General features: G+C 46.4%; 1 protein-coding gene across 2 annotated transcripts in view; it reads right to left on the bottom strand.

The window, feature by feature from the left end:
- Positions 1-14,131, bottom strand: part of LOC142245460 (uncharacterized) — a 117,514-nt gene that overhangs the window by 10,374 nt on the left and 93,009 nt on the right. Inside the window, exon 2 of one of the 2 annotated variants that reach the window (XM_075318182.1) lies at positions 4,133-4,296. The exons of the other annotated variant lie outside the window; for it this stretch is intronic. The gene's annotated coding sequence lies outside the window, so the exon portion shown is untranslated. The remainder of the gene's footprint in view (positions 1-4,132; positions 4,297-14,131) is intronic. 2 annotated transcript variants of the gene reach the window in all.

The following is a 14,131-nucleotide window of genomic DNA, read 5'->3' as shown; positions in this document are numbered from 1 at the left end:
AAATAATAAAATAAAAGAGTCACAGACAGATGGAAAACTCACGTGGAAAGTTCTAGATGGAGGCTTTTCAGGAAGCCGTCAGTTACCCCCCTCACTTCACATAATCTAGCTTAGGACTTGAACTTCTTAAGAACCGAAGACAGAACTTATTACATGGAGTCTAATATAATGACAACAGCCACAATGCATAAAATAAACCTAAGGTTGGTTTCACATTGCGTTTTTTTACCTATGTTCAGTGGTCCCGTTGGGGCCTCCATCCGAACACCCCCCCCACACACACACACACACACACACACACACACAAAACGGGTTTCGGACGCAGGCAATGAAGGGGCCATTGACCATAATGGAGCAGACAGCGTCAGTGTGTCCTCTGTAAAGGCACCATTTTCGGGCATGTACGCTTTCTGGAGGTGGATACACAGCCGTAGTCTACTATGTCTGGGTGTCCACCTCCAGTAAGTGTATACTCCCAAAAATGCTGCCCAACAGAGCACATGCTGACTCCGTCTGCTCCATTACTGTAGTTGCCCCGTCGGGAGCATACGTTCGAAACCCGTTTTGCGGGGGGTGGAGGGGTTCGGACGGAGGCCACCGACAGGACCACTGAACAGAAGTAAAAACGCAATTTGAAGGGGGCCTAACACTCACATTTTGTGTATAGTATCCAGTGCCCAGGGGAGGAAGAAACCAGCACAAGTCTTCAATTCGCTGACATCATGAAATGACGAACATCTAAAGGCTGCTTTACACGCTGCGAGATCAGTACCGATATCGCCATCGTGCGTACCCGCCCCCATCGATTGTGCGACACGGGCAAATCGCTGCCCGAGGCGCACAACATCGCGCGGACCCGTCACACTACTTACCTGCCTAGCGACGTCACTGTGACTGGCGAACCGCCTCCTTTCTAAGGGGGCGGTTCGTTCAGCGTCACAGCGACGTCACAGCAGCGTCACTGAACCGCCGCCCAATAAAAGCGGAGGGGTGGAGATGAGCGGGACGTAACATCCCGCCCACCTCCTTCCTTCCTTATTGCGGACGGCCGCAAGTAAGGTGAGGTTCCTCGTTCCTGCCGTGTCACACACAGCGATGTGTGATGCCGCAGGGACGAGGAACTACATCGCTAGCTGCAGCAGCGATATTCGAGAATAGGGGGGCATGTCACCGATGAGCGATTTTGAACGTTTTTTGCGACGATTCAAATTCGCTCATAAGTGTAACACGCAACGACATCGCTAAAGCGGCCGGATGTACGTCACAAATTCTGTGACCCCAATGAGATCGCTTGAGCGATGTCGCAGCGTGTAAAGCGATATTTAGACACATTCTTAAAGGGAACCTGTCATTAGATTTGGGGCCTATAAGCTGCAGCCAACACCAGTGGGCTCTTATATACAGCATTCTAACATGCTGTATATAAGAGCCCAGGCCACTGTGGAGAATGTAAAAATCCCTTTATAATACTTACCTAAAACGGTCGCAATGGAGTTGGGTCATACGGGCGTCTCCGTTCTCCGGGTCCAGCACCTCCTCTTTAGGCCATCTTCGTCCATCTTCTTCTGAAGCTTGGGTGCATGACAAGTCCTACGTCATCCACAGGCGCTGGTATTGAGGTCCCACTCATGCGCACTACAATACTTTGATCTGCCCTGCTCAGGGCAGATTAAAGTGCGACTGCGCAGGACCTCAATGCCGGCGAGTGTGGATGATGTAGGACGCGTCATGCACCCAGGCCTCAGAAGAAGGTGGACAAAGATGGCCTAAAGAGGAGGTGCCGGTACCGGAAAACGGAGACGCCCGTATGACCCAACTCCATTGCGACCGTTTAGGTGAGTATTATAAAGGGATTTTTACATTCTACACTGCGGCCTGGGCTCTTATATGGGCATGTCAGAATGCTGTATATAAGAGCCCACTGGTGGTGGCTGCAGCTTATAGGCCCCAAATCTAATGACAGGCTCCCTTTAAGACCTGTCCTTTGTTGCTCATCCCCCATCCTGTAATGACGCCTCTATGGGAGGGATCAGGATTTTATAGCGTTTTATGTTGATGTTCTCCCTGCACCTCTGAATTGTGATGTGGAACTTCTAAGACATTTCCAGACAAAATGAGAAAATAACAAACAGTGAACACTGGAATCCTATACAATAAACCCTATTACAATGCAATGACATTTCCCATGACTCCCGTCCCTTTTTCTATTGTGTAAATTGAACATGGCGCACACATGACATATTAAATGTTCACAGACCAATAAAAGATAACAGAGCCGAGATCCAGTACCGTATATACCACTTAAGCTGGAGTCCCACTAAACGACAGCGACAACGACGTCGCTGTTACGTCACCATTTTCTGTGACGTAGCAGCGACCTTGTAAGTCGCTGTTATGATCGCTGCTTAGCTGTCAAACAGCAGCCGAAGCAGCGATCATAACGACAGTGCTGCAACATGTGCAGAGAGCAGGGAGCCGCGCACACTGAGCGTTGGCTCCCTGCTCTCCTAGCTACAGTACACATCGGGTTAATTACCCGATGTGTACTGCAGCAACATGTGCAGAGAGCAGGAGCCGGCACTGGCAGCGTGAGAGCGGTGGAGGCTGGTAACGAAGGTAAATATCGGGTAACTACCTTGGTTACCCGATGTTTACCTTGGTTACAGCTTACCGCAGCTGCCAGATGCCGGCTCCTGCTCCCTGCTTGCTTCATTTTGTCGCTCTCTCGCTGTCACACACAGCGATGTGTGCTTCACAGCGGGAGAGCGACGACCAAAAAATGAATCTGGACATTCAGCAACGAGCGGCGACCTCACAGCAGGGGCCAGCTCGTTGCTGGATGTCACACACAGCGACAGGACGTCGCTGCAACGTCACAGAAAATGGTGACGTAGCAGCGACGTCGTTGTCGTTGTGTGTGACACCACCTTTACATTTACCATAGGGGCTGTGAGGGGTGTTGGTAAAGGCCCCGTCACACTAAGCAACATCGCTAGCAACATCGCTGCTAACGAACAACTTTTGTGACGTTGCTAGCGATGTTGCTGTGTGTGACATCCAGCAACAACCTGGCCCCTGCTGTGAGGTCGTTGGTTGTTGCTGAATGTCCTGGGCCATTTTTTAGTTGTTGCTGTCCCGCTGTGAAGCACAGATCGCTGTGTGTGACAGCGAGACAGCAACAACTAAATGTGCAGGCAGCAGGAGCCGGCTTCTGCGGAGGCTGGTAACCACAGTAAACATCGGGTAACCAAGAAGCCCTGTCCTTGGTTACCCGATATTTACCTTTGTTACCAGCCTCCGCCGCTCTCACTGTCAGTGCCGGCTCCTGCTCTGTGCACATGTAGCTGCAGGACACATCAGGTTAATTAACCCGATGTGTGCTGTAGCTATGAGAGCAAGGAGCCAGCGCTAAGCATTGTGCGCTGCTCCCTGCTCTGTGCACATTTAGCTGCAGCACACATCGGGTAATTAACCCGATGTGTGCTGTAACTAGGAGAGCAGGGAGCCAGCGCTAAGCAGTGTGCGCTGCTCCCTGCTCTCTGCACGTGTAGCTGCGTGCGCTGGTAACCAAGGTAAATATCGGGTTGGTTACCCGATATTTACCTTAGTTACCAAGCGCAGCATCTTCCACGCGGCGCTGGGGGCTGGTCACTGGTTGCTGGTGAGCTCACCAGCAACTCATGTAGCGACGCTCCAGCGATCCCTGCCAGGTCAGGTTGCTGGTGGGATCGCTGGAGCGTCGCAGTGTGACATCTCACCAGCAACCTCCTAGCAACTTACCAGCGATCCCTATCGTTGTTGGGATCGCTGGTAAGTTGTTTAGTGTGACTGGACCTTAAGAATGCAAAAGATTAGGAGCCAAAGCTCCAAGATATACATTTTGCCAATGATCCTCCCACCCAAACAAAAAATGTGACACCACAGATAACACAGTGATACCACTCCAAGTACAGGTAATTTAGTAGATATCACCTGCAGTGAAATACTACTAAATTATCACGTATTGCATCACGGATTACAAAGTGATAAAATGCAGTAGGTGTCACTTGCAATCCTATGTAACAATAAATAACACAGTAAAACAGATAGTAATAAGTCTTTGAGTAAAGATAATGTAGCAGATGTTACCTACTCTATGTTATCACTCTACAGATACTGTTGGGGGAGACCTCTAGGGGGTCTCTCAGGGTCACAGAGGAGGATTTCAAAATAGATCTGCACATATGTTTATGAATCAGGAAAAATGACCACACAGAGACGTATCTCTATCCAGGAGAAGCACACTGCTCTTCTAACCTGTGTATTATAAAAAAAAAAACACAGTTATACAGTTCACTCAGTACATCCGCATTATTATTAACCAATTATCTAACTTGGTTTCACTTAGGGGTACTTCTCACATAGCGAGATCGCTGTTGAGTCACAGGTTTTGTGACATACCAGTGACCTCATCAGCGATCTCGCTGTGTCGGACACTAAGCAGCGACCTGGCCCCTGCTGTGAAATCGCTGATCATTACACACTGTTCTGGTTCATTTTTTGCTCGTTGGTCTCCCGCTGTGCAGCACACATCGGCGTGTTTGATGGCGGGAGACCAACGAGCACCGACTCTGTGTAAACAGCGTACGCTGGTAACCAGGGTAAATAACGGGTAACTAAGCCAAGCGCTTTGCTTGGTTACACGATATTTACCCTGGTTACTAGCGTACGCTGCTTAGAGGTTGCCAGTGCTGGCTCCCTGCACACGTAGCCAGGGTAAATATCGGGTAACTAAGCAAAGCGCTTTGCTTAGTAACACAATGTGTACCCTAGCTACGTATACAGGGAGCCAGCGCGGGCAGCCTGTAAGCAGCGTACGCTGGTAACCAGGGTAAATATTGGGTAAAAAAGCAAAGTGCTTTGCTTGGTTACTCGATATTTACCCTGGTTACCAAGCGCAGAGTCGCTGGTGGCTAATGAGATCTGCCTGATTGACAGCTCACCAGCGACCATGAAGCGACGCACCAACGATCCTTGCCAGGTCGGATCGCTGGTGGGATCGTTGGTGCGTTGCTAAGTGTGACGGTACCCTTATTCGGCTAGAGTTTCCTATATGACTATACTGTCCTTGACAAGACACCTGGAGATAAGCAAAAGTCTATGCACATACGTCAGTAGCTTGTTACTGACACTCAAGAGACCAGTTTGAGCTGACCTCCTGAATGCCTGCATTGTTCAGTTTAGCATAATTAGTTTCAATAATACATTCCAGGATGTGCACCCTAGTATTCATGATAGCATTTAAGCAATGGTTATACAGAGACAGACCATCTTATTATATCGGACTATTGATTCATACCCTAGGGCCTCACACATTAATATATATATATATTATAATTTATATGGATTGGATACACCTAAATAATATGGGAATGGTTGGTGATATCAACTTCCTGTTTATGGCTCATTAGTGCAGTGGAACCTTGGTTAACGAGAACAATCCGTTCTGGGAGTGGCTTGTTAACCAAGTTACTCGTCTAGCAAAGCAAGATTTCCCATAGGAAGTCATTGCAATGCAGACAATTCGTTCCACAACTTGTTAACTGTCCCATCCTGGTCCCCTATTGTGCCATTCCACACACGCACAAACACACACATATTATGCTCACCTTACCTTCCGTTCCCTCATCGGCCTCCTGGTTCATGTAGTTCGCCGGTACAGGAAGTGTATCGGGTAACCATCGTGACCGATACCGGAGCTTCCGCTGCCAGAGCGCTGACATCAAAGGCAGGAGCCGCTTGCCTCTGATTGGTCAGCGCACTACCTTTGAGTAGAGGCTGACAGCGGAAAATCCTCCATCGTCGCGATGGTTACCCTATACACATACTGTATCACATCCAGGTCTCCCAATCTGACCCCCTTAAGGCTACTTTACACACTGCGATATCGGTCCCGATATCGCTAGTGTGGGTAGCCGCCCCCATCTGTTGCGCGACACGGGCAAATCGCTGCCCGTGCCGCACAACATCGCCCAGACCGGTCACACATACATACCTGTCCGGCGACGTCGCTGTGACGGGCGAACCGCCTCCTTTCTAAGGGGGCGGTCCGTGCGGCGTCACAGCGACGTCACTGAACCGCCGCCCAATAGAAGCGGAGGGGCGGAGCTGAGCGGGACGTAACATCCCGCCCACCTCCTTCCTTCCGCATAGCGGCCGGGAGGCAGGTAAGGGGAGCTTCCTCGTTCCTGCGGCGTCACACGCAGCGATGTGTGCTGCCGCAGGAGCGACGAACTACATCGTTACTGCTGCAGTAACGAGATTTGAGAATGGACCCCCATGTCGCCGATTAGCGATTTTGCACGTTTTTGCAACGATGCAAAATCGCTTATCGGTCTTACACGCAACGGCATCGCTAATGCGGCCGGATGTGCGTCACGAATTCCGTGACCCCAACGACTCCGCATTAGCGATGTCGCAGCGTGTAAAGCCCGCTTTAGACTTTTATCTTTGGGGTCATCTAAAGCCAATTTTCTTTGGTGTGAAGATACAAGATGTCCAGCATCTGAAACAACGGATACTGGAAGCCTGAGCTAGCATTTCTTCTGCGGTGTTACTATCAGTGTGTCAAGAGTGGGAGAAGAGGGCTGCATTGACAATCCAACACAATGGGCAGCACTTTGAACACATTTTATAAGTGGTCATAAAATTGTAAATAACTAATGAACGAATAAAGTTATGTTAAAACCAAGCACTCCATGGTTTTTCTTATGAAATTCTCAATGCGTTTGATGAGTTACATGACCCTCTGCCCGTTGGAAAAAATAAAGTATATGGCATAGCAACAAAAAAAAAAAAAAAAAATATATATCTTATTTTTTTTTTTGTTGCTATGCCAAGCCGTAGTTTTTATTCATTCTATTTTTAGTTTATTTACTAGCTGTAGCACCCGACGTTGCCCGGGATAGTAACTGTCTCTCTCCCAGTCTCCGTCTGTCTCTCTGTCTTCTCTTTCCTTGTCTGTCTGTGTTTATGTCTGTCTGTTTCTATATCTCTGTCTGTCTCTGTATCTGTTTGTCTCTATCTCTGTGTCTGTCTCTCTCTTTCTCCATCTGTCTCTTTCCCTCTGTTCTTATCCATTTCTTTGTCTGTGTCTTTTGCTGTCTCTTTCCCTGTCATCCTGTCTTTGTCTGTCACTTTCCTTGTCTGTCTCTTTCCAGGTCTGTCTCTTTCCCCATCTATCTTTGTCTGTCTCTCTGTCTGTCTCTGTCACTGTCTGCCTGTCTCTGTCTGTCTCTTTCCAGGTCAGTTTCTTTCCCCGTCTGTCTCTTTCCCTATCTGTCTCTTTCCCCGTCTGTCTCTTTCCCCGTCTGTCTGTCTCTTTCCCCATCTGTCTGTCTCTTTCCCCATCTGTCTGTCTTTCCCCATCTCTTTCCCTGTCTGTCTTTGTCCATCTCTTTATCTGTGTCTTCGCTGTCTGTCTCTTTCCCCATCTATCTTTGTCTGTCTCTCTGTCTGTCTCTGTCACTGTCTGCCTGTCTCTGTCTCTTTCCAGGTCAGTCTCTTTCCAGGTCTGCCTCTTTCCCCGTATATCTCTGTCCATCTCTTTCCCCGTCTGTCTGTCTTTCCCCATCTCTTTCCCTGTCTGTCTTTGTCCATCTCTTTATCTGTGTCTTCGCTGTCTGTCTCTTTCCCTGTCTCTTTCCTTGTCTGTCTCTATCCAGGTTTGTCTCTTTCCCCATCTGTGTCTGTCTCTCTCTGTCTGTCTCTTTACTCGTCATTCTCTTTCCCCGTCTGTCTCTCTAACTATCAGTCTCCCCACCGACGACATCATTTTACCTCACACATAAGCTTCTTATACTGTGACTGTCCTTTGTTCCCATGGCAACCAATCACAGCTGCTATTAATAACCAATAGTTCCAGGCTCCATTTACTTTAATGCAGGCAGATTTTTTTGGGAGAGTAACTGTAAAGTGCAGGGTTAAGTTTTCCCGTCAAAACATAGTCTACGACGTTCCCTGGGTCACATGAGGCGTCTGTGAAAAATGTCTTGATTGTAAATGCGACGGTGCGGATTCCTTTAGCGGACACATACACACACACACACACTCAGCTTTATATATTAGATTGGTGCTATTTTAGGGTATTATTTTAGGAGCGGTGATTATATAATATTTAGTTCTCAGAAAATGAGGACCAATTTTTATTTTCCCACCATTTTTACTTAGTCTAGTAAAATAGTTTTAAAACAAAAGAGGAAGAAGAAAAAACAGGCTTGGTAACTGGAGAGCCTTATTTAAACGCGATAAAAAAAGAAAAAAAAGTTGTTTTTTTTTGTCATTTTATCCTATTTGGATTTTTTCCCAATTATACAGCAAATTTAGACGATGCTGAAGTTGGTTTCTTATTCGTCCAGTTTCTTATTCGGGGCTGAAGTTGGTTTCTTATTCGTCAGTTTCTTATTCGGCAGTTTAGTTTTTTCAGCTTTTTATGCATTTAACAACAAAAATAACACATGACAATAATAAAATACAATGCACTGATCTGCCCTAATATAAATACACTCAAAATCAGCTGCAAAAATTATAAAACTGGCATAAAAATGGGCATCAAAGTGGGCACCAAAGTATGTTAGTGAAAGGGTTAAATGGCTTTGGGCCACTGATCTAACACCACAATTGCATATCTAGTGATGCCTCTAATCAAACTGAAGTGACTCCAGCCTGGCCCAAAGGGGTTCTGGGCATCAGAACTGGCATCAAAGTGGGCACACAGCCAATTTTCACAGATTTGAATAAGTAACTGGTGTTTTTGAGGGGTTAAATGGCTTTGGGCCACTGATCTCACACCACAGTTACATACCTAGTGATGCCACACATCAAATTCAGATCACTCCAGCCTGGCCCAAACAGGTTCTGGGCATCAGAACTGGCATCAAAGTGGGCAAAAACCCAGTTTTCACAGATTTGAATAAGTAACCAGTGTTTTTGAGGGGTTAAATGGCTTTGGGCCACTGATCTCACACCACATTTACATACCTAGTGATGCCACACATCAAATTCAGATCACTCCAGCCTGGCCCAAACAGGTTCTGGGCATCAGAACTGGCATCAAAGTGGGCACACAGCCAATTTTCACAGATTTCAATAAGTAACTGATGTTTTTGAGGGGTTAAATGGCTTTGGGCCACTGATCTCACACCACATTTACATACCTAGTGATGCCACACATCAAATTCAGATCACTCCAGCCTGGCCCAAACAGGTTCTGGGCATCAGAACTGGCATCAAAGTGGGCAAAAACCCAGTTTTACAGATTTGAATAAGTAACTTGTGTTTTTGAAAGGTTAAATGGCTTTGGGCCACTGATCTATCATCACAATTACATACCTAGTGATGCCACACATCAAATTCAGATCACTCCAGCCTGGCCCAAACAGGTTCTGGGCATCAGAACTGGCATCAAAGTGGGCAAAAACCCAGTTTTCACAGATTTGAATAAGTAACTGATGTTTTTGAGGGGTTAAATGGCTTTGGGCCACTGATCTCACACCACATTTACATACCTAGTGATGCCACACATCAAATTCAGATCAGTCCAGCCTGGCCCAAACAGGTTCTGGGCATCAGAACTGGCATCAAAGTTGGCAAAATCGCAGTTTTACAGATTTGAATAAGTAACTGGTGTTTTTGAGGGGTTAAATGGCTTTGGGCCACTGATCTCACACCACACTTACATACCTAGTGATGCCACACATCAAATTCAGATCACTACAGCCTGGCCCAAACAGGTTCTGGGCATCAGAACTGGCATCAAAGTGGGCACACAGCCAATTTTCACAGATTTGAATAAGTAACTGGTGTTTTTGAGGGCTTAAATGGCTTTGGGCCACTGATCTCACACCACACTTACATACCTAGTGATGCCACACATCAAATTCAGATCACTCCAGCCTGGCCCAAACAGGTTCTGGGCATCAGAACTGGCATCAAAGTGGGTAAAAACCCAGTTTTACAGATTTGAATAAGTAAATGGTGTTTTGAGGGGTTAAATGGCTTTGGGCCACTGATCTCACACCACATTTACATACCTAGTGATGCCACACATCAAATTCAGATCACTCCAGCCTGGCCCAAACAGGTTCTGGGCATCAGAACTGGCATCAAAGTGGGCAAAAACCCAGTTTTACAGATTTGAATAAGTAACTTGTGTTTTTGAAAGGTTAAATGGCTTTGGGCCACTGATCTATCATCACAATTACATACCTAGTGATGCCACACATCAAATTCAGATCACTCCAGCCTGGCCCAAACAGGTTCTGGGCATCAGAACTGGCATCAAAGTGGGCAAAAACCCAGTTTTCACAGATTTGAATAAGTAACTGATGTTTTTGAGGGGTTAAATGGCTTTGGGCCACTGATCTCACACCACATTTACATACCTAGTGATGCCACACATCAAATTCAGATCAGTCCAGCCTGGCCCAAACAGGTTCTGGGCATCAGAACTGGCATCAAAGTTGGCAAAATCGCAGTTTTACAGATTTGAATAAGTAACTGGTGTTTTTGAGGGGTTAAATGGCTTTGGGCCACTGATCTCACACCACACTTACATACCTAGTGATGCCACACATCAAATTCAGATCACTACAGCCTGGCCCAAACAGGTTCTGGGCATCAGAACTGGCATCAAAGTGGGCACACAGCCAATTTTCACAGATTTGAATAAGTAACTGGTGTTTTTGAGGGCTTAAATGGCTTTGGGCCACTGATCTCACACCACACTTACATACCTAGTGATGCCACACATCAAATTCAGATCACTCCAGCCTGGCCCAAACAGGTTCTGGGCATCAGAACTGGCATCAAAGTGGGTAAAAACCCAGTTTTACAGATTTGAATAAGTAAATGGTGTTTTGAGGGGTTAAATGGCTTTGGGCCACTGATCTCACACCACATTTACATACCTAGTGATGCCACACATCAAACTCAGATCACTCCAGCCTGGCCCAAACAGGTTCTGGACATCAGAACTGGCATCAAAGTGGGCACACAGCCAATTTTCACAGATTTGAATAAGTAACTGGTGTTTTTGAGGGGTTAAATGGCTTTGGGCCACTGATCTCACACCACACTTACATACCTAGTGATGCCACACATAAAATTCAGATCACTCCAGCCTGGCCCAAACAGGTTCTGGGCATCAGAACTGGCATCAAAGTGGGCAAAAACCCAGTTTTCACAGATTTGAATAAGTAACTGATGTTTTTGAGGGGTTAAATGGCTTTGGGCCACTGATCTCACACCACATTTACATACCTAGTCATGCCACACATCAAACTCAGATCACTCCAGCCTGGCCCAAACAGGTTCTGGGCATCAGAACTGGCATCAAAGTGGGCACACAGCCAATTTTCACAGATTTGAATAAGTAACTGGTGTTTTTGAGGGGTTAAATGGCTTTGGGCCACTGATCTCACACCACATTTACATACCTAGTGATGCCACACATCAAATTCAGATCACTCCAGCCTGGCCCAAACAGGTTCTGGGCATCAGAACTGGCATCAAAGTGTGCAAAACCCCAGTTTTACAGATTTGAATAAGTAACTGGTGTTTTTGAGGGGTTAAATGGCTTTGGGCCACTGATCTCACACCACATATACATACCTAGTGATGCCACACATCAAATTCAGATCACTCCAGCCTGGCCCAAACAGGTTCTGGGCATCAGAACTGGCATCAAAGTGGGCAAAAACCCAGTTTTACAGATTTGAATAAGTAACTGGTGTTTTTGAGGGGTTAAATGGCTTTGGGCCACTGATCTCACACCACATTTACATACCTAGTGATGCCACACATCAAATTCAGATAACTCCAGCCTGGCCCAAACAGGTTCTGGGCATCAGAACTGGCATCAAAGTGGGCAAAACCCAGTTTTCACAGATTTGAATAAGTAACTGATGTTTTTGAGGGGTTAAATGGCTTTGGGCCACTGATCTCACACCACATTTACATACCTAGTGATGCCACACATCAAACTCAGATCACTCCAGCCTGGCCCAAACAGGTTCTGGGCATCAGAACTGGCATCAAAATGGGCACACAGCCAATTTTCACAAATTTGAATAAGTAACTGGTGTTTTTGAGGGGTTAAATGGCTTTGGGCCACTGATCTCACACCCCACTTACATACCTAGTGATGCCACACATCAAATTCAGATCACTCCAGCCTGGCCCAAACAGGTTCTGGGCATCAGAACTGGCATCAAAGTGGGCAAAAACCCAGTTTTACAGATTTGAATAAGTAACTTGTGTTTTTGAAAGGTTAAATGGCTTTGGGCCACTGATCTATCATCACAATTACATACCTAGTGATGCCACACATCAAATTCAGATCACTCCAGCCTGGCCCAAACAGGTTCTGGGCATCAGAACTGGCATCAAAGTGGGTAAAAACCCAGTTTTACAGATTTGAATAAGTAACTGGTGTTTTTGAGGGGTTAAATGGCTTTGGGCCACTGATCTCACACCACACTTACATACCTAGTGATGCCACACATCAAATTCAGATAACTACAGCCTGGCCCAAACAGGTTCTGGGCATCAGAACTGGCATCAAAGTGGGCACACAGCCAATTTTCACAGATTTGAATAAGTAACTGGTGTTTTTGAGGGCTTAAATGGCTTTGGGCCACTGATCTCACACCACACTTACATACCTAGTGATGCCACACATCAAATTCAGATCACTCCAGCCTGGCCCAAACAGGTTCTGGGCATCAGAACTGGCATCAAAATGGGCAAAAACCCAGTTTTCACAGATTTGAATAAGTAACTGATGTTTTTGAGGGGTTAAATGGCTTTGGGCCACTGATCTCACACCATATTTACATACCTAGTGATGCCACACGTCAAATTCAGATCACTCCAGCCTGGCCCAAACAGGTTCTGGGCATCAGAACTGGCATCAAAGTGGGCACACAGCCAATTTTCACAGATTTGAATAAGTAACTGGTGTTTTTGAGGGGTTAAATGGCTTTGGGCCACTGATCTCCCACCACACTTACATACCTAGTGATGCCACACATCAAATTCAGATCACTACAGCCTGGCCCAAACAGGTTCTGGGCATCAGAACTGGCATCAAAGTGGGTAAAAACCCAGTTTTACAGATTTGAATAAGTAAATGGTGTTTTGAGGGGTTAAATGGCTTTGGGCCACTGATCTCACACCACATTTACATACCTAGTGATGCCACACATCAAATTCAGATCACTCCAGCCTGGCCCAAACAGGTTCTGGGCATCAGAACTGGCATCAAAGTGGGCACACAGCCAATTTTCACAGATTTGAATAAGTAACTGATGTTTTTGAGGGGTTAATCGGCTTTGGGCCACTGATCTCACACCATATTTACATACCTAGTGATGTCACACATCAAATTCAGATCACTCCAGCCTGGCCCAAACAGGTTCTGGGCATCAGAACTGGCATCAAAGTGGGCACACAGCCAATTTTCACAGATTTGAATAAGTAACTGGTGTTTTTGAGGGGTTAAATGGCTTTGGGCCACTGATCTCACACCACACTTACATACCTAGTGATGCCACACATCAAATTCAGATCACTACAGCCTGGCCCAAACAGGTTCTGGGCATCAGAACTGGCATCAAAGTGGGCACACAGCAAATTTTCACAGATTTGAATAAGTAACTGATGTTTTTGAGGGGTTAAATGGCTTTGGGCCACTGATCTCACACCACATTTACATACCTAGTGATGCCACACATCAAATTCAGATCACTCCAGCCTGGCCCAAACAGGTTCTGGGCATCAGAACTGGCATCAAAGTGGGTAAAAACCCAGTTTTACAGATTTGAATAAGTAACTGGTGTTTTTGAGGGGTTAAATGGCTTTGGGCCACTGATCTCACACCACACTTACATACCTAGTGATGCCACACATCAAATTCAGATCACTCCAGCCTGGCCCAAACAGGTTCTGGGCATCAGAACTGGCATCAAAGTGGGCACACAGCAAATTTTCACAGATTTGAATAAGTAACTGGTGTTTTTGATTGCTTAAATGGCTTTGGGCCACTGATCTCACACCACATTTACATACCTAGTGATGCCGCACATCAAATTCA

The sequence above is a fragment of the Anomaloglossus baeobatrachus genome, chromosome 7, assembly GCF_048569485.1.
Source record: "Anomaloglossus baeobatrachus isolate aAnoBae1 chromosome 7, aAnoBae1.hap1, whole genome shotgun sequence".
In the NCBI taxonomy this organism is placed as follows: Eukaryota; Metazoa; Chordata; class Amphibia; order Anura; family Aromobatidae; genus Anomaloglossus; species Anomaloglossus baeobatrachus.
This window is presented reverse-complemented; position numbering and strand designations above follow the sequence as displayed.